This window comes from Lissotriton helveticus, chromosome 4_1 (assembly GCF_964261635.1).
Source record: "Lissotriton helveticus chromosome 4_1, aLisHel1.1, whole genome shotgun sequence".
In the NCBI taxonomy this organism is placed as follows: Eukaryota; Metazoa; Chordata; class Amphibia; order Caudata; family Salamandridae; genus Lissotriton; species Lissotriton helveticus.
In genome coordinates this window covers 127478673-127504742 of record NC_136063.1, presented here as the reverse complement: position 1 = coordinate 127504742, position 26070 = coordinate 127478673, and the positions used below count along the sequence as shown (strand labels likewise).

The following is a 26070-nucleotide window of genomic DNA, read 5'->3' as shown; positions in this document are numbered from 1 at the left end:
CGATGACCCCAAGCAGGTCACCTGGCATCGCTCCTTGACAGACTGTCCCAGGGATTTCACCCCTTCATCAGATTCTCTACCTCTGGATACTTCTGGTCCGGGACACAACAGGATTATGTTATTGCTCTCTGTGCAGCCTTCTTTGCATCCATGTAAAATGGCGTCCACGGAAGTGTCTGGGCAGAGGTTTGAAGGCCTTGTCATCTTCCTCTTGTTGTGCTGCACTGTTTACAAAAGCTTAGAGCCTGTACACCATTCCCTAAGGTAAGATTGAAAGAGAGAGCCTGTGTGCGTGGACTGTCTGTAGCCTGAAACTATGCTGAAGGTTAACCCAAATGGCTGTTGAAAGCTGAAATTCTAATGGTATGCATGTAAAATCGAACTGTATTCTTTTTCAGAAAACATGTCGTTTTTTAGACGCAATGAGCAATGAGAATATTACCCATCTATATCGGAGTTACAAATGTGATTTGTGCTGCAATTGAAGTGTTTAGATAGGATTCTGTGAAAAGTACTCTTGGGACTGTACATACTGGGGAATACGTTTACCTTTCAGGGTGTGTGTCTGACCACTTAACCGTTTTGTCTTTTTGTTCTTCAAAATGATTATTAATGTCCGCAAATATCTGTATTGAGTATGTTTTTTTTCTATAAGTGCTCCCCTTTAGTCCGTTCTTTAGTAAGGATTTTAATGACAACAAATATAAGATAAGCTCTTACTTTGTAAATGGGTAAAAACCCTGTAGTGATGTGCGACTCATCCACTTCCAGCAGGTTCATCGGGGCATTGCGTCTATTGCTTCCCTAATGTATGATTCTCCTGTATAGTTGGTGCCTCTTGCCCGATTGCATATTTGTATGTGATGTTCACACAGTATCATACATTTTATTTTTTTAAATCCTCATTTACTACCCAGGTCAAGTCGTTTTAAGTCAATGTACAGCGATACACCATCTCAGATAACTGGGTGGTAGGGCCTTAGATCAAGTTAGGCGGTGCCAATGATTGTGTCTCGAAACCCCTACAGACATACGTACAAAGACCAAAATGGGTAAGCTGCCAAGCGTTATATTTAGCCACATTCAGGACGCCACCTGATTAGAATAGGCTTACAGAGGCCAGGGCAACGTAATCATCGGACCGGGGGGAGGGGGGGAAAGAAGAGAAAACCCCGTCGGAGACTCTCAGAATCAACCCCAATTCAAAAGATGCCAAAAAGCTCTCTTATTCTGGCTACCTGGCCTTGCTAGATCTAATTTGGCGACTTGTAATAGCGATGCCTGCGAATCTTGTAAAGTAGGTGGCGAAGAGTCTTTCCACTTTCTGCAGATTTCTGTTCTAGCTAACAGAATAGAGTAAAATATGAGATTCTTGGCTGGACCTAAGACTCCCTCCACTACTGCGAAATTATGTGTATTAGAGTTAGCCTGATTTGCCAATCCAAAGAGGTAGACAAAAAGCTGCTTACTGATTGGGGACAAAATTGGACAATCCACAAACATATGCAGATCCGAAGCCATATTTTCTCCACATCTCGGACAGGATACCGGCGAGCCTTGTGAAAATTTTGAGAGTCTCAGTGGTGAATAATATGCCCTATGCAGTGTAAATAAATGGTTACAACGTAGCCAGGCTGGTTTTACAATGTTCCACAATGTTTTAAAGGAGTCCAACCAAAGTTTATTAACATCCTGAGCTAAGAAGGAGCTTCCCCAGAGTTTTTCAGCTAGTTGAAAGTCGCCGTCCATCTCCTCCAACATTGTGTGGTACCAGAAGGAGACCTCCTTTTTAAAAGGGCTTTTATCTAGTAGCTGGAACTCAAGCTGGTTTCCTCCACCCACTAGGAATCTACTCTTAGTTGCAGACTGTGCCTGACCCCAGCTGGTCATTTGCAGATATTTAAACTTTGAAAGATCTAATCCCGTCCTATCCTTAAGTGAGTTCCATGATAATAAGTCTCCTTCTAGAAACAAATCACCCCATACTTTAAGCCCTTCCTCCCTCAAGGGTAGAGCAGCGCTATCCTTAAGCCAACCCGGGGTCCCAGGTGAATCCCAAAGAGGTGCTTTATTAGAAAAATAGCCCAGTGAAACAGAACTACAGAGTTTAAACCAAGTTTTAGACATCCGTTGTAGGACTTTTATTTTTATTTTTATTTTAAATTTGGGGTCTCCAAATTTAAACAGAAAACCATCCAAAGAGAGGCTTGCTCCATTGAGCGTAGCTCTAAACATACAGCCTATCCCACTACTTGTAGGCGTCTTCAATAGCATGCGGGAGTGGGTCAGTTGGAATGCCCATGCATACAATTGAAGATCGGGGGCTGCTAAGCTTCCCTTTTCCCTATGCCGCCTAAGTTTTTTCCAGGCGATCCTGTGTATGTGTTGTGCCGGAATAAATGAGTTAATGTTGCTCTGCAGCTTAACTAAAAGTGCGGGTTCAAAATATAAAGGAATAGTGTTACACAAAAAGTTGACCTTTGGCAAGATGGATATCTTAATGAGATTAATTTTCCCCAGAATGGACAGAGGTAAGAAGACCATGTTCTCATGAGTTTCCTACAGTTCTTAGCTACTGATAGGAAGTTTGATTCCACAATTTTACTTTATATCTTGTACAAGGGTGATACCTAAATATCGCATTTTGGAGCTGATCTGCGCTCCCCCGTCCCCACAATTCCAGGCCATACTCTCCAATTTAGAAGTATTAATCTCATACCCCGAGATTTCTCCAAAATCGTGTGCTAGTTTGATGACCGCGGGGAGGGCAGACCCAAGCTCCGATGAGAAAATCATAATATCATCGGTGTATAAGGCTACTTTTTTCTTTTCCCACTCTCCATATTTGAACGACTTGATGTTAATTTCGTCTCTCAGTTTTTGAGCAAATGGTTCGATGTATAGATCAAATAGGAGAGAGGAAAGTGGACAACCCTGACGTGTTCCCCTCGTGATGTTAACTAGATCTGTCACTGCACCATTCACCAAGAGGCACGCTGAAGGATTTTGATAAAGCAGTCTCACAGTACGCCGAAACTTTTCACCAATGTTGAATGTATCCAAGACCTCCGACAGGTATGACCAGTTTTCCCTGTCAAAGGCCTTAGTCGCGTCAAGAGTGAGAACCGCCAAGAGCATAGAGCAGGTGGATGCTGCATCTATAGCCCCTATCAAATCGTACGTTATTTCAAACAATTGCCTGCCCTTAATGAACCCCCTCTGGTCCTGGTGTAGTATATCTCCCACCACTGACCCTAATCTATTAGCCATCACAGAAGCAACATTTTATAATCAACATTTAACATCGAGATTGGTCTGTATGACCCACAATTTGATGCCGGTTTCCCTGGCTTTAATATCAGTGATATCGAGGCTTTATCCCAAGAGGCTGGAGGTGAATACCATCTTGAATAATCTGGTTAAATAATGAGGTTAAACAGGGGACAAGAACCAATTCTAAAGACTTATGTTTCTCAGCAGGCAGGCCATCTGGTCCTGCCGATTTCCCCTTCTTACTACCCTTAATGGCCAATTTTACCTCTTCTTGTGTATTAGAAGTATCCAACCAGTCCCTCTGATCCAAGCTCAATGAAGGGAGTTGAATTTCACTCAACCAGCCATCAATAAGGTTCGGGTCGATGACTTTATTCTCCTTATAGATTTCTCGGAAGAATATTCTAAAAAGTCTTCGCATATCCTCATCAGGTGTATATTCCACATTGTCCTGTATAATCGAACTGATATTGCTTCGAACTTGGTCTGTCTTCGACTTCCAGGAAAAAAGTTTGCCCGCGCCCTCATCATACTCAAAATGGGCAATTTTACTGGCCTCCCATCTAAGCATAATCCGAATATTTAATACCGATTCCAAGTGCCCCTTTGCTCTCAAATGCTCCTCTTGTAGATTCTGTTGACTGTTAACTGGGGAGTCTAGATAAAAATCTATTTCACTTCGTATTCTATCGATTTCCACCTCCTTAGCGGCTAGTTCTTCCCTATACAACTTCTTCTTATATATGCCCCTGCTGGTTAATTGCCCCCTTAGGAAAGCTTTGTAGGCATCCCAAACGGAGCCTAGTGAGGCTGAATCGAGAATCCCCTCATAAAGCATTCGGATTCATTTCCTAAGAATACGATCTCCTTAGGATCCAACAAAAGGGATCGGTCAAATGACCACGTACTAGGAGAAGCCCTAGAGAGACCTTCCAATCTTAAGGACACCGCAGAGTGGTCAGATAAATGTAGGGGGAGATAATTAATCGATTTTAACAACACTCTTCAAAGCCTGGTTGACCAAAATAAAGTAAATCCTTGATTTGTGATGATATTCAAGATTGTGAAAAGAAACACCTCGTTGCTGACCAGACCTCGCTCTCCATATATCCACAAAACTATACTGTCTCATACTTTCCAACAAAAAAGTTCTAGTTTTTGATGCACTTTGCGCCCGACTATTCGGTGTCTTATCTAAGAGAGGGTCTAAGACAATATTAAAATCCCTCACCAGAATATTTGGGCCTGAATAGAGTAGTAAATGTGAAAAAAATTAATTTAAGGGCAGCGGGATCATCCTGGTTAGTACCATAATATCCCACTATTGTTACAGAAGTCCCTGCAATAATTGCAGCAACAATCACCCATCTACCTGCTGGATCTACCAGTTTAGAGACAAGTTGGGCTTTTATCGATTTTTTAAAGAGAACAGTTACTCCTCTAATATTCATGGACTTGGTCGTAGCAACACAAAGGTCTATCCATTTATTACTTTTTGTTAGGGAAAGCATCTCAGGCTCTGTCATATGCGTCTCCTGGAGGATAATGACCTGCGAACCCGAATCCCGAATATACTGCAAGTGCTTTTCTCTCCTAGGTCTGGTACAGAGGCCATCAATATTCCAGGAGAGGACCTCCAGACTATTCATAACAAGAGCTCTCCCCACCTATCTTATATGACCTATGTAACATATACCCATTGACCTTTCTATAGACCATTCTGAAGAGCATGTACAAACTCTTAATCTCACAAACCAATGCCACCTTTACAAAAGCCATCCCATCAAAAAAGAGAAATAATTCAGGGAAGAAAAAGAGGAAATTCTTTAAATTTTTGCCACACCGTGCCCTCCCAGCTACCCCGTGCCCTACTCTAACCCCACCCCCCCCATAGGAAACCCTTGCCCTATCTATCTGGACCACGTCCAGAGATAGCGCCCCCCCAGTCCCCCGCAATGCTTAAACCCATTAAACATGAGAAGAAATACATACCGTGCCAATAGCTGATTATTAAGGCTATAATTTAAACTGAGAACTAAGAGAGGTGTTCTATGTTTTTTCCCAATATTTTTCATCAATATTATTATTTATTTTCTTTCCTTTTTTTTCACCCTATTAATTATTAAAATGTTTAAGATAAGTCAAGTCATCCTTACGTGCCATCTCAAAGCGAACCCCCTTAGTTGAAAATAAGAAACAAATGGTCTTAGGATCCAGCCCACCAGACCAATCCAAAACTCACCTCCCTAAACGGGCAGGGACCACCAAACCCCCAAAATAAAGCCAGTTGGAACACGGAATTTTAGCCTGAAGGACCCCCCTTATCCCCCACTCTAACAGGAGTTCATCTGCCGCTTCTGCCGATCTAACATTATGCTTCTTATTGTTGTACATTATCTGCAGTGCTGCTGGAAATTTTAAATGTGCAACTGCACCTAGCTTCCTGAAAGCATCCAATCTCCTCCCCAACTCCCATTGTTTATCCATGGTAGTCCTAGACAAATCTGATCTGACCTGAAATGTAAACCCCTTACCACTTACAGATTTTTGTTTAAGTGCTTGTTTTAAGATAAGCTCTTTAATGGAGTAGGTGAGGAAATTTACAAGAACTTTTCTGGGCTTTGTTCTCTGAGGGTTCTTCCTAAAGGGGTCCCTATGGACTCTTTGAATGTCGATATTTAATTCCTCTGCTGACAACTCAAGCCCCAGGGAGTCCTTTAGGAGCGTAACTATGAACTGTTTAATATTGGAGCCTTCTCTACCTTCAGGGATGTTCAAAATTAGAAGGTTATTGCGACGAGCGTTGTTTTCCAAAATTTCAATTAGTTCAGATAGAACCTGATCTTCCCTACTTAGGTTAACAACATCTGCTTTTGCCTAGTCCAGATGGAGGGAAAGACCAGCCGCTGTCTCTTCCAGAGCCGCCGTCCTTGGAGATATACCATCTAATTTACTGTCCAGAGATTCGCAAAATTTCCTAATCTCTGACTGATTAGCGGTGGAAGATTCAAATCCCTTTTTAATATCCAACGCAAGGGAAGCGAACATAGCTTCCAAGGAGATTGCTTTGCACCCCCCAATCTGCTCCACCCCAGACATAGTACAGGTGACAGCCAGGTGCTCCTGTCGTGTTCCCCCCGGGGCTGATATCTCAGTTGATTGATAAGCAACTAAAGAAATCTCCTCACATACAACTCCATCCTCACCAGCCTCTCTGACTGCCCCATCTATGACAGAGGACTCAACCCCATCCGCCCTCTCACCCCTCAGACCCCCACTACGGGATTCGTTGACCAGGGGGACAACCTCCATAAGCATAGTGTCACCAAAGCTAGAAAAAAGAGGAGAAAGTACCTGCTCCGGCAATGGAGTAGTAATTTGTCCAGGAGGAGGGATACTATTTTGTAACTCCAGCACTTGTGGTATTGCCTTGAAATATGATCTCAAGGAGTTAGTTTTGAGGCAAGAGTGGAGGCTGATTTCCCTACCTTGATTATCTTGGGCTCTTTCATGTGCTTGCCTTTTACCTCACCATATAGGTAGGTAGAGGCTTTCAATTTTTGTTTTGTGATGCTGTAACTTAGCCCTTGAGACTGAGTGTTCGTGCCTTTTGGTGACTCTGGTAGATGTACCTCTTCTTTGTGCAAAACTCCCAACTTGGGTTGCACTCTCACCCCCCGCCTTCCCCTTTTACGCACCTTACTTGTTTGTGTAACCTTTTCAACTGCGCCTGAGGAACAGATTGCTGTATCCACTACAACCGCCAAATCACCACTCACCACATCCCCAGTCTCTAAGTTTTGCTCCCTTGATGGTCGTGTACTTTCTGCAACATACATATAATTAGTTTAGGGTTCGAGGGAAGTTTAAAGACCAAAGCACAGTTATTACCCCCCTAACAAGACTATAAGAAACAAGAAATAACTGTGGGTCTAGCAGTATAATCAAAATAACATATGTGTGGAGCTGGCTACGTGTCTGCTAGTAGATGTTAAAATAAAAGACAAACTATTGGACAATTAACCTCTGTGAAAAATGTCCATCAGTTACTCGTTCCGTGTCACCCAGTACATCATTTGGTCTACTTCACAGTAGTTTGTCCACTAATCTATCTCCGTGAATGTGTAGAGGAGATGATTAATGTAAAATGAATGTCTGGTAGGTGTTAATCACTAGTAACTGAAAGCAGTGCAAAAGTGAATGTGCTTAACATAAGATTGGATGATGCATGCAATATAACTTTATTCTGAAGTCATGCTCCTCCAACATTAAAAACAATAGAGTGCAAAAAAGTCAGATGGTTCAAACAAATAACTTCTGACTGGGTAATCTGGTCGACATGTTTCTGCGGACTATTAATGGTCAAATGATGTACCTGCCGCTTCCTGAGGACCCATAAACTTAATTGCTACTGCTTACGTGAAAGAAATAATAAACACAAAAGGATATTTCATGACAAAAATGGACAGTTGTGAACAGAAATGCTAAATGTCACCTGCTCACTTCCATTCTCCCTCCTTTGGATCATAGGGTCCGATTGTGAAAACGCCAGCATGCCCACACATAGATAAGAAAATGAAATATGAAGAAAGCCATGACACCTTCATTAGTAATGGCTACCAGAAAACATTGCTGAATTAAAACATCTTGGTACAATGACCGTAATATGCATACCATTGTGCAAATTATCAATGGCTCACCTTAATTTGTAAAGGGAATTGCCTCGCCTCACCTGGCAAACAGCTCAGGAAAAATGAAGCACCGCTCTATTGTGCAGAAAATATGAAAAAGTTGAGTTGAAATATGACAGCTACAATTATGTCAGACTCATTCCCTATATAGTGCTTGCTAGCACACTACATAGGCTATTGATCATATAGTCATCAGATTATACACTATGTCCAATGGTGATTCCTTGGACTGTTCCTTATTCATTGTGATTTTTAATGCATTCAATGTAAAAGGGGATACCTATCTAAAGGCTTAACAGTGATCCATTTTTAATCTGTATGCTTCAGAATCGAAACGTTTTAGATTGTCAAATTCTAATTGTTATCCATCTTTCCGTTTTCACAATTAGAAGGGTAGAGCCAATTGTGCAGCACAGACACGCTGCCAGAATAAACAAAGCGCACCCATTCAATCACGTTGTTTAATTGCATTACACGTCCTCTCGTTATGACAAGCAGTCGGATTGAATGCAGCGCGTGCACTGAGTCACGTCATTCAACTGAAGTGCACGCTCACTCATTCTGATACATTGCCGTATGAACAAACAGTAATGGGTTAATCAAGATCTCTCGCACACCCTTACCTCTCTGTCGGTTCTTCCAGCAGCCTGCCGCGGCACCTCCCCAAACAGCCCGGCAGGCTGCTGGAAGTACCGACGGAGAGGTAAGGGTGTGCGAGAGATCTTGATTAACCCATTACTGTTTGTTCATACGGCACTGTATCAGAATGAGTGAGCGTGCACTTCAGTTGAATGACGTGACTCAGTGCACGCTCTGCATTCAATCCGACTGCTTGTCATAACGAGCGGACGTGTAATGCAATTAAACAACGTGATTGAATGGGTGCGCTTTGTTTATTCTGGCAGCGTGTCTGTGCTACACAATTGGCTCTACCCTTCTAATTGTGAAAACGGAAAGATGGATAACAATTAGAATTTGACAATCTAAAACGTTTCGATTCTGAAGCATACATATTAAAAATGGATCACTGTTAAGCCTTTAGATAGGTATCCCCTTTTACATTGAATGCATTAAAAATCACAATGAATAAGGAACAGTCCAAGGAATCACCATTGGACATAGTGTATAATCTGATGACTATATGATCAATAGCCTATGTAGTGTGCTAGTAAGCACTATATAGGGAATGAGTCTGACATAATTGTAGCTGTCATATATTTCAACTCAACTTTTTCATATTTTCTGCACAATAGAGCTGTGCTTCATTTTTCCTGAGCTGTTTGCCAGGTGAGGCGAGGCAATTCCCTTTACAAATTAAGGTGAGCCATTCATAATTTGCACAATGGTGTGCATATTACGGTCATTGTACCAAGATGTTTTAATTCAGCAATGTTTTCTGGTAGCCATTACTAATGAAGGTGTCATGGCTTTCTTCATATTTCATTTCTTATCTATGTGTGGGCATGCTGGCGTTTTCACAATCGGACCCTATGATCCAAAGGAGGGAGAATGGAAGTGAGCAGGTGACATTTAGCATTTCTGTTCACAACTGTCCATTTTTGTCATGAAATGTCCTTTTGTGTTTATTATTTCTTTCACGTAAGCAGTAGCAATTAAGTTTATGGGTCCTGAGGAAGCGGCAGGTACATCATTTGACCATTAATAGTCCGCAGAAACATGTCGACCAGATTACCCAGTCAGAAGTTATTTGTTTGAACCATCTGACTTTTTTGCACTCTATTGTTTTTAATGTTGGAGGAGCATGACTTCAGAATAAAGTTATATTGCATGCATCATACAATCTTATGTTAAGCACATTCACTTTTTTCCCTTTTGCACTGCTTTCAGTTACTAGTGATTAACACCTACCAGACATTCATTTTACATTAATCATCTCCTCTACACATTCACGGAGATAGATTAGTGGACAAACTACTGTGAAGTAGACCAAATGATGTACTGGGTGACACGGAACGAGTAACTGATGGACATTTTTCACAGAGGTTAATTGTCCAATAGTTTGTCTTCTATTTTAACATCTACTAGCAGACACGTAGCCAGCTCCACACATATGTTATTTTGATTATACTGCTAGACCCACAGTTATTTCTTATTTCGTGTACTTTCTGCTCCCGTGCTCCCATTAGTTAGCAGTCCGCCAGAGCTGTCTGCCTGCTCAGATGAACAGACTTCGCTTAACCTGCTACCACGGCAGCCGCCCCGCGTCATGGAAAGAAGGCTTCGGCGTTGGCCAGGCACATGCGTGCCAAAGGAATCGAGCAAAAACAGCGAGCGGAGACACGAACTCCGAGGCAGTAACAGAGGCTGTTTGAAAGTCGGCGTGGAGATCGGCATGGAGATTGGCCAGGAATGCCCCACCGTAAGTGCAAACAATATGATTCCCGGGGATATTCAGGGGATATATTACTTTCTGGGCATTGGACAATATGCAGGGCGGCACGTTCTCATCCCGAAACACTTTGCAGAACCATAACTAATCCCAGTGGAAAAGCATTACGAAGACCTCAGGGACGGAGCTCCGCAGCAGCTCAACACGCTGCCACTATGTTTCCCCAAAAGTCCACAGTATCATTAATGTATGGGCATTGCAATGTGCAGAGTGTACATTGTGCTCAAAAGCTACAGTCCTGAAAAGATGACTCTTGAGTGGGAGAGTTGCAGCAGTGACAAACATGGGCTGACAAACCTGCAACTGCACACACATTGAACTGTTTTGACTTCACTATAGAATCATTTCCAGGAGGTACATTCTGAAGAGCTGTAACAAAAGTACTCCAAAACTATTTGTGCAGTGCAGCCTGCATTTACACACCGAACTGGAGAGGGGAGTGCAGAAGGATAAAGCGGCCTAGGAGTTAGCTATAAGAGTAAAACAGATGAATACACATCTCTGACTTTTAGTAGAGAGAAGGTTAACCAAAGGAGAGAGATGATACAATTGCCCTTCAGCTGTAACACAGCTCTCTCAAATCCAAGCTACTCTGAGCGTCTATACAATCTCTTGATTTTAGGCAACACTGAAAGTGAACAGACCTGTCTCTACGTTGTAAGTCAATTTTAGAGCCCATGAGATATATGTTCTTCAGTTATAGTGTACATGAAGTTGGCTTGGAAACAATAGTGAATGCAAATGCAACAGTCTATGTGTTGTAATATCTAGAACGCATAATATAACTTCTCTTTCATTAGTGAGTAATAGTGTAAATCAATCTTTCTGCATTGTATGTAGGATTTAGAAATTACAAAGAAGTGCATACAGGGGTTGTGAGCAGTTGCATTGGCTGCAGGTACTAGTGGCTAATAAAAGTGACTTCAAAGGAGCGGTTGGGCAAGTGGTCAGTCCACTTACCTAGGTGATCTCATGGCATCCTTGGGGGGCAGTGCTAAAAAGCAATAGGGTTTACTTGTTACACCCTTGACAAAGCAAGGAAGGAATATAAGGATCACCACTTTCAAACTCCACCAGCCACCACTGTCAAAAAATAGTACAAGTAGACTTAAGTATTAAACTTGAACTTGATTTGAAATGTATTACTTTTTTGGTATTCACAAAGGTAAATTCCTACTAGTAACGTCTCTATGACTACACTTACTAGTAATAACTTAATTTCTTTACTACTAGTAATGTTACTAGTAGTAACTTAACCTTGTGAATACTAAAAAGTAGTAAACTTAGACTTAAGTCTAAGTTTCCCTTTCTTAATCTGGGAAGTTTCTTCTGTTTTTAGAGCAAAACAAGTAAAACAATGTAAGGAATATCTAAATGGCCTTGTTGAGAGGTGCACCAGGGTTATTAAGGACATCTTGCAGTTGTTAAACTGTTGCCAGTGTGGAGGCTGTTTCTGTGGGTTAGTCACAACACACACAATGCTGAGAATAAGGTGTATCCTTTTAATATGGTAAGGGGAAGGATTCTGATCACCAGTTGTCCTTGGATGGCTGAGACAAAATCTTCTGTTGAGAAAGTCACGGAGGTAGCAAGAGAAGGAATTCTCAATTTTATTATTTTACTGGGAAGGGTAGTTATTTGTATGTAAAGGTGGGGGATTGGATGAGAGTAATGCTCCTTGGTGTCATTCCCCAATGACTTTCTATGTTTTGCAAGCCAAGGAAAGTGAGGGAAATTAAGTAATTTTTTTTTCAGATTGGATGACAGTAAATGGTGTGACAAGGAGGGAATAGCCGTAGGTCCAGAGACAAATGCTGGAGCCTTGAGTTTACAAACATTGTTTGAATTGGATGAAATAGATAGAGAAGATGAGCATACAACCAGACCTGCACAGAGCCTATCCTTGGCTAGGTGAGACAATGTTTTCTAATGATAAAGTCATGGAGGTACTTAGCAAGAGAAGGAATGCTCAACTCAATTATGTTACAGGATAGAGTCACTGTTTGTGCGCCAAGGTGTGGGATTGAGTGAGAGTAAAGTTCCCTGGTCTCATTCCCAAAGAGCTTTCCAGGTTTTGCAAGACAAGGGGGGGTAATGGAAATTAAGTTATTTTGTTTCGGATGGGATGACAGTAAATGGTGGAAAAAAGGGTAATAGTCGTAGTTTTGGAAAAAAGTGTTGAAGCTATACGTTTAGAAATATTGATTGAAATGGATGACACACGTGGAGAAGATGAGCACACAATCAAACCTGAGCAAAGGTTGGAGAGGTGTGAGGCCATTAAGATATCTTCTGGCACGAGAAAGTCCCAGTACAACAGAGGTTTCAATGGACGGTGATTGAGTATGTTTGATAATGTGGTTTTTTTTTTCAGTTCTGATTCTGTTAGATTTTTTAGGTGTTTGCTTGTATTTCGGTTTGGGCTTGATTTTTTTCTATTTTGTTTTTCGTACAGGGAGGAATGTTTGAGTATCTTGGTATTCAATACAATTTTATATCTTTATGGAATTTTATTCCTGAATGTACTTATTAGTTGAACTGACCAAGGTTGGTGTCAGTACCTCCTGGTATTTCGTCCTGCTGGTTTTGTGTACTCACACAAGTAAAGAAAGTTAAACTTGGACTAGTTTGAGCTACCTTCAGGTACCTCCTGGAGTAACTAGAGTTATTACAGTTTTCTGAGACCATCAGTGGGATTCAATAAACTAAGCTACCTCCCTCAGTAAAACAGGTGAAGAATGAGAGTGGGACCTGGGATAATTATGTTCTCATGTGAACTGCCAGAATTCCACAATTCAAACTGCATCTGGGAAACAAAGTACTTTCCTGCTATGCCCAATAAGGTCAGAGAACTGCCTGAAATTGAAGAATAAATGAGTTGAATGAGAGTGGGTGTGAGTATCCTGTTCGAATTCAGGAAGTAGGTGTAGTACAGAATAAAATTAGCTCTCAGAAATGATTATTTACCCGTGTATATAAAATATGAATCCATACCAAATTGTAACAAAAGTTCTTGGCAGCGTAGTTTTAATGAGAGATTTGTTAATGCATCTTTTGATAAACAGTGTTACATACAGCATATATAAGTGTCAAGCCTACATGGGGCTTAAGATAGAATCGTTCAGTTGGAGCGTGAACGCAAATATGTGCAAAGCTTGCTTTTTTATCTGAATACAAGCGAGTCCTGAACACTGTACTTGTTATGTTCAGTAATGCTGTCTTTGCCTGCATTGCATATACCTTAGATTCATTTCAGTAGCTGAAGGTAAGGAAAGTGTATTGATGCAGCATGAAAGGCACAAACAAATGAAAGGGAAAGCGAGGCGTACCTCTTCTGGGTACAAATCTCCAAGTGTCTTGCACCCCTCTCCCGCCATCTTGCCACCAACATGTCTTCCACAATACAACTAAATGGAAATAGCGTCCATATGTCCAGCTCCCTGGTGAAGGAGGACCTCTTAAATACCCTAGTTACTATGCATTCCCACACCTCTGCCACTTGTCAGATCAAGTAGGGGTGTAAGGCAGTACCTGCAAGCCACGCATGAGTAGCACCATCAAGGACTGTTCAGCATAAGTGCTCTGTTGCAGTTTTGTATCCCATTTGTCATCCCCAGTCATGAACCTGACGGTATGCTATAACTTTGATGCATAGTAGTAAAGTTCTGAGTTGTTGAGGACCATACCCCCTTCCAATATGTTACGTTTGACTTGCAGCAGCACCACCACCCTGCTCAGTCTCTCAGCTGACACCAGTGAATTCATCAAACTGTCCAATGTTTTAAAGAGACTGCACAACAGCATGTAAAGAGCATTTTGCATTATGTGTACAGACGCCTGGGATGGAACACCATCTTTGCCACCATGACCATTTGTCAGTCTGCTCACCAGCCGTTAATAGGAAACACAAGGAGATGATGGACGGAGCGCTGAAATGTTTCAGACATGCACCCTCAGTCACAGATCTGGGTTGAATCCATCCTCGTTCTTCAGCTCACTTCACCACCCCAGTTCAGACCCAGCTATATGCAAATCAGTCTTGACCCTTTGCCTCATTGGAAAAGTCCAGCCAGTACTGCCAAGCAAGGACTTCCCGGGACCAGAAACAAGCATCATGGGACCGGTTTTGGGGTAACACCCCTAATTAGCCAGGCTAGCTTGAATCCAATGGCAAAGTGAGCAAGAGACCTACGTCTTGGCATACCCTGCCAACTTAGGGCAAACCTAAGGAGATGATGGACAGAGCGCTAAAACGTTTCATACACTCACCCCCAGTCACAGATCTGGGTTGGATCCATCATCGTTCTTTAGCACACTTCGCCACCCCAGTTCAGACCCAGCTATAAGCAAATCAGTCTTGCCCCGTGCCTTATGGGAACAGTCCAGCCCGAACTGCCAAAAATTACAAATATTTTATATTAAATATTGATGTAAATTAATGTTATAGATTAATTTTAAATGTGGAACAAAATAGAAAAGTCAAGTTCCTACCACATACGATAACATGTCTAAAGCACTACTGCCCTGAGGAGGTGTCGGATTTTGGTGCCAAAACATGTACTTGAATGTCTGTGGAAAGAGATTTTCCTCAAAATCCATGCATCGTTGCATGGACAAACGCACATGCACCACCCATAGAATGCCCCTTTGCGCATACTGCAATATTGCACAATTTTGGGAAACTGCAACGCAAATGGTGATGTACGTCGGGTAGTAAATCCCCTCATAATACTTTGTGGCAGGTTTGTGTTACAAAATTAACACAAACCCGGCGCAAAGCATTAGTAAATTTCGGCTACTTGTTTATATTTCTCAAATCATTTTGCCCATCCTTGAAGACTTGCATTCAAAATCAGGAAACAAAAGGGTTCCTGCAGGTCATGTTTAAGGGAATGTAAGCAATTAGAAATAAATAGTTCTTCTCTGTTTACACAAGGGCAGACTGGTAGTCGAAGACGGTCAATGTTTTGGGAGATACACAAGAATGTGGCAGGGGAGTTCTGAGAAAACACAGTACACTGTATGCATGACTGTTTTAAAAAAGTATATTTCTTTGAAATCATACAGATTCAATGGTAAATATTTCAGTTATACTAAAATCTTCTTGTCTCATGTCTCTTTAGGATGAAGGTCGAGGGCAGGGGTGTTGCAACGCCTTGGTTCCTCGCACTAGGAAATTGATGACTAAAGCTATCTGAAGTGTATCCTGACTCACCTTGAAAGAAAATAGTGTACTTCAAAAGGCAATAAATAAAGATGCTTGTAGAGAACTAATATCTTTGGAATATGTTACAGAAATGTTTATTTCACTCTTAGTTGTGTGTTACTCTTTAATAATCAAGCGTTTGCAGCACACTTGATGCATGCCACATTTGACACAATCAAGAGATAGGACAAGTCACTGTTAGCATGACTGCAAAATACACTCCAGTCGTGCAGTAAATAGAATACACTGCTTTATTTGGCAAGTTGTAGAGTACAGAAACCACCCACCACAGAGCAGGGCACCCAGAAGAAGCTGAACTCCCTGAAATTCTCCATATAAAAGTCGTCTAGGGATTCCACATTGCACAACATGATGACTACGGGGTCCAAACCCTAGGTGAACCACAACAGCCACGTTCTGTGAAGTTTTGGAACTGTGCTTGAGGTGGAGAACACGCTTGCTTCTAGATGCGGTCCTCTGACGCGTGCGCTGGTATAGGGCCACACGTGGAGATCGCGACTGTGGCCGCCCTGTGGATTGCCGGCATGCCGATTCACTACCATGACACTACTGAGGATGCCACATGTGCTGAGTGGACACATGGGCAACCTCATATGCATGTATCCTGGATGCAGCGCTTGAGTATGATTGACAGATCCTCCTGATGACCAGGTGCCAGATTTCTTTTTGCAGGGGGTCACATTAGAATAGGGGAAGCCCCTTTGGGCTTGGGAAGCATTGTGCAGCTTCTTAACCATTGCAGGGTTAGTGTGCGATGCTAGGGGACGCCTCACACAGGTTTTGCTTAGACTATTCTTGAATGATTGCATAACAAGTGCACAATACTTCTGGATGAATCCAAGAACGTTTTTGGGGGTCGTGGTTTACTCCTGAATTTTTAAGTAGTTCAGTAATTTGAATATATTCGTCACTTGCCACTTTTACCCTGCATGGCCCTCAAACAGACTGGAGGAACACAGATTTTCTTATAAGTGCTTTGAGGTGCTCAACCACTCCATGTACAAAAAATAAAATGTGTTGGGTTGTAATACATATTTCTTCTTTACCCGGTATTATGAATTCTTATTAACTTAAGATCAGATCAATTTGAATTTGTTCTGGCATATAACTCAATGTATCTTGACTCTAAAAGAGGGACCATGGTAAAAAATGAATCCCGTTAGGTCGGCAAGAATGTCATATAAGTGGTATCCATGAGCAGGCTGCTAGCTTATACCGCTTCCCCATGCCCAAAGTGGCTTGCCTTCATTTGAGGGATACAGTGTTAACTCAGGATTTATTTGAATAAGGTGACCCTTTGTGACAAATCATTGACAGAAAATGAAACCTGATCCACAATCATTGTAAATATTACATTTTTACTTAACTAAAGCATGCACTTGGCCCTATAGGAAGATAACATAAAAGGGTGAATAAAAACAGTCAACGTTATTGTTCTCTTCAGATTCATTCTTCTGGTACTGCAGATCATCTTTGTGGCAAGCACCCTTCTCATGCTACTAATAGTCAGCTGTTAACTTTGCACAAAGTTTGCAAAAAAGTAGGAAAACCTAACAAAAGCAAAGATGTGTATCTGTTTCACCCATATTATTTCATTCTTATGGTATGATTAACCCACCTTCAAAATGCACTGGAGCCCTCTTTATTAGATAACAGGGCTATAGTTACAAGATTTCATAATGTGTTAAAACGTGAGAGCGCTTTCCTCAGTGTTAGAGTGGTCAAAGGGGCATGGGTGAGATGTCAGAGAAAGAACTAGGGGTATATTCCCAAGAATATGTGATAACTAACGCAAGAGTAGAGTAACGCAGCTTTCCATATTGCAGCCCATCGCAGGAAAAAAACTCAGTGACAACGTAGAATTCACAACACAGCAGTAGCATGCGATAGTTTGCCGACACCGCACACAATATCCGCGATACAACCACCTCAACGGTGATAAAAAGACAAACCCCAACACGAAAAAAAACCTGCAATGGGCAAAAGCGCGATAAGAAAACAGTGACAACCAGTGCGAGGGCAGCAATACTCACGCAATGCGGGAAAAAGGACAAGAACAGCATACGGAAAATGCCACTGAACAAAATTCATCAACAGCAGAGTACCACGGATGCACCCTGTCCAACTGCAGAGGACAACATGTACACCACAACATCCAAGCACCGTGGAAGAACAGAACCGTCCGGCACACAGCACGAAAGAGACCAATGGTAGACAAATCATAGCCACAGGTGCAACACACCCACAAACCTGCAAATATGTTTTATTCACACATTCAGTGCAGTTGAACATTTTCTACTGTCGCTTGATTGCCATGGATGGTCACAATGTGTTGTGCTCATGAGAAGTAAGTGTCAATGATGTTATTCCTACAGGCCATTCCTGCCGCTGCTGCAGTGGGATGTGGGTCACCGACCCCATTAGCACCATCATAGGCCGGTACCTCTGGAACTGGGATCCATGGTGCCCTGGTTCAAACACATATGTTGTGCAACACACAACATTCAACGATCAGTTTGCACACAATGTCCGGGCTGTACAGGAGCTTCCCACCTGTGTCCCCCAGGCACCTGAAACGTGACTTTAACATGCCAAATGTGCGTTCAACGATGCCCCTGGTGTGTATGTTGGCCGCATTGTACTGCCTCTGGCTAGGTATGGCCGGGTTTCGGAGGGGTGTCATCATCCAAGGGCAGAGAGCATATCCTTGATCACCTGTGACAGTGCATGGAGAAAAGAGTCAATACTTGGTTCTGTAGAATGTGATGGCTGGTCCACCAATCCAGTGACGCCTGTGCTGGCTGTGTGTGGGGTGAGTGTAAGCCAGCCCGCAGGGATTAGCTGATGCTGGCAGCTACACCAATAGTAATCAGGCACTCAGAAATGCAATGTCATAACTACAAGGGGGATGACACGAGTCACACAGGGCTAGTGGACCTGGATGCACAGTGGGTGACACAGGCCCACTGCCATGGGACTCTGACCTGCGGGGGGACTGGGGCAGGGTCATGTGGGCAGAGCAGTGCTTCAAATATGTTACGGCAAAATTCCGCATCTCCTCACGTTCAACTGTTGTGTGGCTGTGGTGCCATGAAATGTCTGATTGGGTGCAGGGGTAGACCAGGATGACCATGTAGTGGTGTGATCGTGTCTGGTAGGGGGTTATGTAGTTTGACATGTTGATTGTGGTTTGGTCACTTGTGCATCCCCGCAGTTGTGCATTGTGCTTTTGAGGCATTGGGATGGGTGTTGACTTGTTACTTACCAACGAGCAGTCCCGTTCCATATGCGCCATCCTGGAAGCGCTGGTTGATGATGGACTGTCGGAAGATGAAGGAATCATGCACACTGCCTGGTTAGTTGGCGACGACATTGGTGAATAGTCCCCGGTAGTCCACTATTGCCTGCACACTGATGGAATGAGTGTGCTTTCTGTTGCAGTAGTGGTGTGCAGTATCCGCAGTGGGCACAAGTGGGACATGTGTGCAGTCGATTGCCCCAACACTTCCGGGAATCTAGCTATGGCGTAGAAACCTTGCTTTGTCTCCAGCTGTTCCTGAGCAGTGTTGGGGAAGTTAAGGTACTGGGGTATGAAGCTGAGGATGGCATCCAGGACAGGTGTGATGTACTTTGATAGGGCTGGCTGTGAGACCCCTTAGACTCTGGAAGTTGTTGGATGAAAGGTACCAGAGGCCAACAGGTGCAGCACAGCCAGCAGCTTTGTCTGCGGAAGGATGTTGGTTCTCCGCTGTGTTGGAACCATCAGCCTGTGGGCGATGATAAAGGGAACTAAATGCCCTTTTGGGTGTGGTCGCCTGAGGTCACAAGTCACCGATGCACCTCTTCAATGAAGAGCAAGGAAGAAAGATATGAGATGACGAAGAATCACATTGAAGTCGCACTTTTATTTGTTAAATCACAAGCATATCAATACATGCATATCATTTCATATAACTTAAGCTAAAACCATTAAGAAACCTGACTTCACTCCGCCAGGAATAAAACACACAATTATTTCTATAATGCTCAAAAGTCTAGAAAGCAGGCTGGAAATAAGGATCTATTAAAAAGGCATATTTAAAATCAGTTAGAGACTCAAAGAACCAGAACACATTTTATGAAATTCTAGTGCCTAGAGGCAAACCTTCCTGAAGAGAACTAGCCATGCAAGATTAACATTTTAAGAGGTCTTAAATGCAAGGAATTGGGTGTGGATGGAAAGTACAGAGAATAATCAGAGATTAAAAAGGCAAACAGGTTATCTAGATTGGGAGGTACCACCTGAGAGAAGAGGCTTTGAAGTCCCAAATCAGATAAACGGCCGGCCGGAGAACCCACGCTTGTGCCAAGCACTTGCAGGAGAGTTCTGGCTTCTAATTGAGGTGTTGGATCTCTTATACCTGAAAAATGCAGAACTATGATGTACTTTCTGGTGCAGGTGGGTGACCACATGTCCTAGGACACGGAAATGGTCAGGTGGTTTGAGCGTGTGGGTGGCCATGTTTAACCACAAAATATAAACAAAGAACATTTTGTCACGTACATCTCTCTAAAAATATATATGAGAGCGGAACTTAAGACAGAGGTGTGGCGCCGTGGCCAGGGCGACTGACTCCGGAATCCGGGGATCACGGTTCGATCCCCTGTGCCAGCGGTACTATCGCAAGATACGGCTTGGTTTCACTTAAGCAAGCTATCTTTCAAAATAATAATATAGCAATGGTTCAAGATGTACCAACATGTACCAGCTGGTCCTGTGTGGGTGTTGGTCTTGAAACTGTGGAAAATTACTGTACACTGTGGTTGCCCAAGCTACCTCGTGGTGTTCAGCGCAACAGAAATGCATGTTTGAAAATCATTAGGGCCTAGTGGATTTTATTTATCAAAGCGATAGCAACATGAGGCAGTGGCCTGCGGCTTAGGCCTATATGCAGGGGGTTTAAGAAATGGGTGGGATGTCACTTACTGATTGTGTATCGTGAAAAATGGTCACTTTCACATATTTTCAGATCTTCACCTGCAGGGTCCACATAAGACCTTCATTGTATCAAAATGCTATATTGGGGATCAGATTGTAAAACATGATCCTGCATCATCTCCCTCCTCTTGTTGATTTATGAACACACTTTTTACAGAATATCTCGGTGACCCTTCCGCTAGTGGGGAAATCCAGGGCATGTCGTTAACATAACACTTAAAGCTTCCCTGGGGTTGTAATCTCTGTTGGCCAATTTCTTTATCTGGCCCAACGAGTATGTCGACATACTCTGCACCTGATTCATTGAGCAGACATTCATATCGGACAGCTGCGGGGCTCTTGCTCAGGGTGTCTCTACCTGGGGGGAGTGGAGGAGCTGATGGTATGCCGTAGTGAGTGCCAGTTGCTGCTAGCTCGCTCATTTCTAATTGCACCCCAGTCCCATCCCCAGGAACACGATCCATGTCTTCATACTTCGCTACCTGGTAAATCCCTGTGCTAGCATAGTTCATCCCTACTGCCTTGGTGCTAAACCTCTTAATACAGTGGCTCCCTATCTGTAAGACGCAACACAGAAGCAACATAATTCCAACTATGGGTGTCACTAATTTCAGTATTGCTGTCAGCCATGAGGGCATCCAGCCAAAGTCGAACCAGTCCGGTGGGATAATGTCCGCAGGGGCACCTCCTTCCTCGGTCATTTCTTTTCCCAAGTAGGTCAGCTCCTCAATGGTTTATTGCTATTGACCCGTTATCCTCATCGTTTCCTGGAATGAATGTGCAGCAGAATTTTCCGATCCTATGGCACAAACCACTGTCTTTGGCAGTCAGCATGTCAAAGAAGTAGCAATGCTCTAAAACCATCAGTCTTAAGGGGTGCAGTTCTTCCCTAATTGCATTTAGTCTATCCGTGGTGCTGTTGATAGCCTTTATGACCTCGAAGCGGGTAACTTCCAATCAGCGGGCATTTGCATTAGTTTGGAAGACTGGAACTACCCCTCTGAATAAGAGCTGAGCCTGGTTGAAGAGGCGGAACTCCTAAGGAATGTTACCAAGGGCATTGGTCGCAAAGTACTCAGCTGTCCGCCGGTGGCGGTGAAGGAATGTGACATCACCTGTCATTGGATGCGACAGGATGTGGGAGGCATTCAATGCCGGCACAAACAGGTTTACTTCGTGCAGAGTCACCAACGAGCACAATCTGAGCCACTGAGGAGGTAGCTGGAGATAGAGACATTCTCCGTATGCCCAGTAGTAGTCCAACAAGGCGGAGGTGCTGAACTGCATATCAAAATTAAAGATAGTCGTGTTGCAATCTGTTACATCCAACAGACACAGAGCCGTTACCTATGAAACAAAGAAGAGGATTTTTTAGTTTAAATGCCTTTTTAGGTTTGGACATCCCCTCCCCACCCCAGGTGTACCTTCCGCTCTCCTGAGCCCATATTTGTTCACAGTTATCCTCAACATCCCAGTCAATGTTTTCTTCATAGTCTGTTTCTCCAGCCCAAGGGGGGCCTAAAGCTACTGCCTTACATATAATGCCTCCGGGGCTCTGCCACCTATCGTTAAGCAAGACCTGTGCCAGGAAGCGTAGCATTGTCCTATTTTGGCATGGCCATGTGCCTGGGGGGTGGGTATATGATAAGTCGCAGCCCGCCCGGGGTAAATCATTTGTTATATATCCACGCTTCTAGATGGCACGTTCCTGCCAGTTCATGTCATCTACATTTATCCTAAGCATTTCCTTAAACTCTTCCTCAAGTTTTGCTGGGTCAGTGACAACCGTGTGTATAGTATAAGTCTAATCCCATGTAGTGGTGTTTACAAGTCCAACCTTCATCTCGACTGAAAGGACCTGAATCTGCCCTTGTATCCGGCAGAGGTACAAATGCAGAAGGCACATGGATATGTGTTGTGGGACTTCCCTGGGGAAAATTAGTCTGTCAGCACCTACTGCAAGGGGGATGTAGGAACATACGTAGCAAGAATCATTTGTTATTGTTTTCCCAACTGCTGTCATGTCCCTGTACCATGAGTTTTCTACTAGGGGGGAGTGGACGGAATGATCCATGATTGACTGCTGTAGACCTAATATGGGCCCTAGGCCCTTCTGTATTTTTACAAGGTGTTGGAATGTCTTGTACCCTGCCCTCTGTCCTGTAGGCTTGTGGGGTACAAGGGGTTTTGTCTTGCCGGGGGAGATAGTGAATCGACGGACCCTGTGGTGGTGGGAAGGGTGTTGGTGGAATGTTGGTTGTTCTGTGCAATTAGCAGTCCCTTCCCATGTATTGTTTCTGGCACCTGGGATGGAGGTCAGGAGTTCGAAATGCGTTTTGGTGTGCGTAGTGCCAGAGGTATTGTCGGGGAGGTTTGGGCCTTGTGTGTTGTGTGCTGTGTTCTTCAGATTGCGGTCGACCGCTGGTACAGTGGATGGAACAGTGGATACTAAGTCATTTTTGCTGCCTATATAGTGATAACTCTTTACAGTAAGCATGGGCGGATCTAGCGGATCTCGCGTACGCGAAATTGCGGATTTACGGATTCGCAATCCGCGAAGATCCGCGAACTCTAGCGGATTTGCGGATTTTTCCGTTTTTTGTGTTGGCGCGTGTTCGCGCCGATTTTGGGACAAGTTCGCAATTGCGAACTTACTTTTCGGCTTGCAACGGCCGCTACTATGTTGTTTCTACGTCTGGTTTATCATCACAGGTTCACAGCACCCTCTGTTTCACCACTGCCACCCTCTGGGACACCCATGCCACCCTCTAGTACATCCTCACTGGCACCTATTAGGTTTATTTATCACTGTAGATTATGGTGGTTGAAAAAAGCAAGCACACCTGCCCTTCTTCAACTGCCATCAATTAATTTGTGTTTCATTAATGTGTCAGTAATTTTGAAAGTTCCAGTCTGGCTGGCACCTGCTTCCTTCCTTATCTGTAATTTGCTTTTTGTTGCAGTGAAATTTTTTTTTTACAGGACCTTTATGGTGCTATTCTATGAGCCTGCTGTTTGGGTCATAGCAGGGTCATAGAATTGTTGCAAACTCTGGAGGGGCCCATCAGGAAGCACTACCTTGAATGTTACTAATGTTAAGTTTGAACTTTTGCACCTGCTCATTGCTTTCATTTTAGCTAAAATCGTTTTTTTTGCAATTTCGCGCGTTATTTGGGGCGCAAATCCGTGCGAGATCGATTTCGGAAGCCGCGAATACGTGCGAATACAAAATTGTTTTTGTTGCGACGTGTATGTTCGCGTGATCTTGCGCGTGTTCGCGAGGCGCTTCTAGCTATTCGTTTGCCAAGTTACCCTATCGGTCGTACACGGGCGCGGCCATCTTGTTGGCGTGACGTAATTCCGTTTCCGCCCGCTATGTGTAATCTCGCAAAGTGTGCTGCTCGCTAGTACAATTTCGCGCGTACTCGCAAGGAAAATCTCGCGCGAACTTACCCACGCGGTCGTGAACGGGCGCGGCCATCTTGTTTCTCATTCATTGCTATGGTTCTGGGCATGCTTTCTGTATCCTCTCTCAATCTCTGCCATCCTTTGCTTGTTTGAAGTTTTTTTGATCTAATTTTACTTATTATCTAACCCTCTATTTTTCTAGCTCTATATTTTTGTGTTTTCTGCAGCTTTTATTTACTTTTAAACTACTTTTTTAAACTCTTTTCTTTTCTTCTTCACTATTCTATTTCTTCTTTATCATTTAAGTTTATTTCTGCCCAGACCATGGTAAAGGGAGCCGGGAAGCACCCTGAGAAGGGGAAGGGTCCCGCACCCCGTGCCCGGCTCCCGTGCGGGCGTTTAAGGGGGGAGCAAGTGGTCCCGAGGGAGATCTTCAGCGCGGAGGAAGTGGCGGCACTGATCTTCCACGTCCAGCGCCGCCTCCCCAAGACGATCCTGGGAGGCGGCAAGATCGCGACCGGCTATGGCATCCGGGAGCGCCGCCAGCGGTGGGAGAAGGTGTGCCGGGCCATGTACAAGATCTCTGGGGTCCGGCGCACATATAACCAGGCCACCCACCGCTGGACCGATGTCATGGACCGGGAGCGGGACTTGCTGGACGCGCTCGGCGTAGAGGTCCCCGGGCTTGGTGAGTAGTAGTAGTAGTACATTTACTACTCTGTTTTATCCTGCTCTGTTATTTGCAAATCTTTGTTCTTTACCAAGAGCAATAATGCTGCCGATTACATTGAGGTAAATTATATTTCAAAATCTTCTATGCATTTCATTTTCAGGTGCACTGCTCTCCTTCTCAGTAGCCTTGCTTGCTACTATGCTTCTTTGTTTTGTATGTTGTGTTCAGAAGCATTTCATTGGCCTGAGAAATTATGTATGAGTGTACTGTAAAGAAAAGAACTGCGTAATGCTAGACAGTAAGGGTCATATTTTCAATTACCGGCGCATCCCTGCAAAGTAGCAGGGATGCGGCAGTAATTGTGTGCCATGCCACCACCACCCATTGGCCCAAAACGTCACAGAAGCCTTACGCATCTGTGCCGTAAAGGCAGCGCATTGCTGGAGTTGCGTGCCAACGATGGCGCAGCTCCAGCAATGCTCTGGGGTACCCTATCTCCCCAATGCTGCATCAAGCCGTACGTCGGCTTCAAGCGCGCAGGGTTTGAGTCATGCATCATTGTCCTAAAAATGACTGATTGACATCTTGTAGATTTCCCTCAGCCACTTTTAGGATTCGTTCCTGCGCAGGTACGCCCTCCCTTGCGCCGGAACGCCCCCTGATGGCGCAGGGCTTTACAACGTGATGCATCGCCCATATGCCCATATGTGTTTTTTTTTTTTTTATATACGCCGCACCAACACCATGGCGAGTCTTTTGTTCTGCCGCTGCGTCAGAAAAGGCACGCAACAATGGAGGAAAATCAGCCGCAACTTCCGCAAGGGACTTATAAATCAGCCCCAACAGACTGAAGTCCAGTCCTTCCTTTAGACAGTCACATGGCTATCAGAAGAAATAGTGGCGGTGGTGGCGGGTGGATTGATAGTTTGAGTATTCACTGATCTGCAAGCAGGATGGACTTTGTCTGTCACGTGTTGCGCACTGCTGCCTGCAGTGCCAGGCCTAGGCAAACCTCTTTAGTAGTCTGTTTATTGAGTTACATAGGAACTTTCTAAGTCAACGTTCCGCAAATCAGGCAATACGAATAACGTAGTATACCACATGAGATAGATCCCGTGGAATAGTTGTCTATCTATTTGCTATTTTTCCAAAATATGTTGTTATTGTTCTTTTGAAATGTTTGATTTGGTTGAAAAATCTCATCCATGTTTTCTGGTTTTTCTTTCTTTCATGTTGTACATCAGCTCCCCCCAAGGGCAAGAGGACACAGGAGGAGGGTGCTGAGGATGCAGGCCAGGATCGGGCAGGCGAGGGCTCCTTTGCTGGCCCCAGTAAGTTTACATTTTAATAAACAGTACCTATTTTTTCCTAGCGTTCCTCATTCGATTTTTTCTAAATCGTCTTTGATCT

At 43.7% G+C, this 26070-nt stretch overlaps 1 long non-coding RNA gene across 3 annotated transcripts in view; it reads left to right on the top strand.

Annotated features, from left to right (window-relative positions):
• LOC144827055 (uncharacterized) overlaps positions 1–15639 on the top strand; it is a 732152-nt gene extending 716513 nt beyond the window's left edge. For all 3 annotated transcript variants that reach the window (XR_013610001.1, XR_013609999.1, XR_013610000.1), the window contains one exon: positions 15498–15639. This is a non-coding gene — a long non-coding RNA (uncharacterized LOC144827055). The remainder of the gene's footprint in view (positions 1–15497) is intronic.
• Positions 15640–26070: the final 10431 nt, after the last annotated feature.